Raw genomic sequence first — 3,127 nt, forward strand, 5'->3', positions numbered from 1 at the left:
GTTGTTTACCCATATCTTCAGAAAAAAAATCACTTCTACTGTCATGGTAAACAACCTGCTTCCCTATTTATAATGGTCTGGCCCTCTAGCAACTTCAGTGCAAAATTATAGCTAATTTGCCTACAAACGTCAGGTGGTCATAATAATCTGGCCACTCAGTGTATATACATATGTGTGTATGTATGTACATATATGTTTTGATATATATACCAAGAAATTTCACACACACACACATACACACACACACTTATGTTTATCTGAGAGGAAAAGCCAGCTACCAGAACTGCTGCTGGGACATATTAAGAGAGTCTAGAACTATGCTAACATTTAGTTTCTTGTATCAGGTTTGGGAGGGAGGGAACCTTGATCAAGCTAGAATTTGGAGCTCTGTGCCATGAATCTCCTACCCAGGCATGGATGTCTAGGAGTAGGACATTTATATGTTTCTCCATACCCGTTTCAGAATCTTCATTTTCTCTCTAAAGAGTTATTCTCACAAAGAACTCAAGGCCTGAAATAGAGGACTATAGGGGCAGTTGAAGCACTCTTTGGATGTAAAGAAAGCAGGGAGTAGTTGAGAGGCAGATTGTTGAGGAGAGAGAATGCTTGTTTGTCAACAATTTATAGGAATAGCAATGAACCTATGAGACCAAAGGCAGAAATGAGATGCGTAGGACAGCAGCTTCCAACCACCAAATTGTACTACAATCAAGAGACTATGAGGAAACCCAGGTAGGATGTTTTTCTATGAAAGGTGGCCTCCGTGGTCCTCACTATGTCTACAAGAGTGTAACATTTCCACAGATGAACAGGGCTGCCTCACCTTTGTGCTATGTGGGCTTCCCAAGCCTCAGAGCCTACATTTCAGGTGTAGGTGTAAGGAATTCAGGTGCATGTGTTTTATTGAGGAAGCAATGGGGGACCAAGACAGGGCAGGGGAAGTAGTTCAGGGAGGATGCGGTCTCAGCAGGAGTCTGTCTCCCACCTGAGGCCGTGGAGAACTCTAGAGCAGGGACTCCAGTGGCCATCCAGTTTTGTGGCAGGGGCAGTCTTGTGTATCCCTGTGAGGCTGGCTGCACACTGCTCTGGCTGGGGGTGCGGGAGGGAGCAGAGAGGAGGGAGGCATAAACTCTCCAGCAAGGTGGCTTCCACCTGCTGAGCAAATTCTCTAGAGAAGGGTGCTGCCATGAACTATTAGCAGCCAACACTGAAAGGGGACCAGGGCAGGGTATTAAAAGCACACATTCCAGTGCTCCATGAATGCACCTGATATTTTGGTGGAGTGAAAGACCATTCATTGAAAGTTCTTTTCCACTGTAATTCTTCCTACAAAGTTATGAAATAGTGTCCCGTGGGTCAGGCAATATTCTATCTTATCTAACATTTTTAAAAAACCACATGGTAATTTTTGTTTTTATATCACAAATTTATCAACTATTCCGTTTAAGTTTGTTTTGTTTTTAATTTTAATATTTTCATCCCAACTGTTTTTCCACTGTAAAATACCCTTCAGGCCATGGAGAAAATTAAAAATTTTGTCGCCCTAGCCATTTTTGCTTAGTGGATAGAACGTTAGCCTGTGGATTGGTAGGTCCCGGGTTTGATTCTGGTCAAGGGCACATGCCCCAGTTGTGGGCTCCATCCCCAGTAGGGGGCATGCAGGAGGCAACCAATCAATGATTCTCTCATCCTTGATGTTTCTACCCATCTCTCTCTCTCTCCCTTCTTCTCTGAAATCAATAAATCTTGATGTTTCTACCCATCTCTCTCTCTCTCCCTTCCTCTCTGAAATCAATAAAAATATACTTTAAGAAATTTGTCCACCATGTTTCTTTTATACTGGAGACTGGCTGGTCTTATATATGAATAATTGTTTCTCTTCGGTATCACTGGGTTTTAGTATTGTCCTGTGTCATCATTAGTTTTAGAAAGTGGAGACCAGAGGATTCCACCCCCTCAAAAAAACAAACAAACATCTGAATACTTACTAATTTGTCTGAGGATGAATTAGGGGAATCTGATGTCATCCTATTCAGGGCCCAATATTATTAGAGTATTTGGTGTAGAGGGCCCTGAATAAAGGCTGAAATTACATTCAAGATCATCATTTATTCAGAATTTATTTGGATATAGGGCCTTTATAGAGATAATTAGGGTTAAAAAAGGTCATAAGGGTGAATTCCTAATTCAATAGGGCCAGTGTCCTTATAAGAGAAAGAGACAAATGGGGTGCACAGGAGAAAGGCCATAAAGGACAGGAGAAGATGGCCACCTGCAAGCCTAGGACAAAGGCCTTAGAAGAAACCAAACCTGTTGACACCTTAATCTTGAAATTTCAACCTTCAGAACTGTGAATAAACACACATTTATGATGTTTAAGCCACCACTCTGTTGTATTTTATTATGCAGCTGTAGCAAAATAATACACACCTACATCCGTGGTATATTTTATATAGTGTAAAGTGCTTTACATACATGTAAAGTGCTTTTCGTAAGAAATAAGTTGTAGTCAAAGATGTTTAAAAACCCCTGAACTAGACCTGGGTCAGGTCAACCATGAAGTTGTATTTAACTCTGAATTTAATAAGAATAACGACTTAATATCTTTCAAATTCCCTTTATTATTCTTACCCTTAACTAAGATTATAGTTATGGAATGTACCCATATGTTGGCTGTAATATATTAACATTTCTCATGGATTTTATATCTCATTAGAGGCCCGGTGCACAAAAATTTGTGCACTCGGGGGGGAGAGGGGGGCCCTCGGCCTGGCCTGTGCCCTCTCGTAGTCTGGGACCCCTCAGGAGATAATGACCTGCTGGCTTAGGCCTGCTCCCGGGTGGCAGAGGGCACGCCCAATCCCTGGGTGCAGCCCCTGGTCGGGCTCAGAACAGGGCCGATTGGGGAGTTGGGGCGCCGCCCCCTGTCATGCACAGCGCAGGGTGGATCGGGAGGTTGCAATGCCACCCCTATTCACGCTCAGGGTATGGCCGATTGGGGGGTTGGGGCACCGCCCCCTGTCACACTCAAGGCAGGGTCGATGGGGAGGTTGCGGCGCCACCCCCTGTCACGCACAGAGCAGGGCCCATCAGGGGGTTGGGGAGCTCCCCCCTGTCACGCACAGAG

Source organism: Myotis brandtii, unplaced genomic scaffold (assembly GCF_000412655.1).
Source record: "Myotis brandtii unplaced genomic scaffold, ASM41265v1 scaffold520, whole genome shotgun sequence".
NCBI lineage: Eukaryota > Metazoa > Chordata > Mammalia > Chiroptera > Vespertilionidae > Myotis > Myotis brandtii.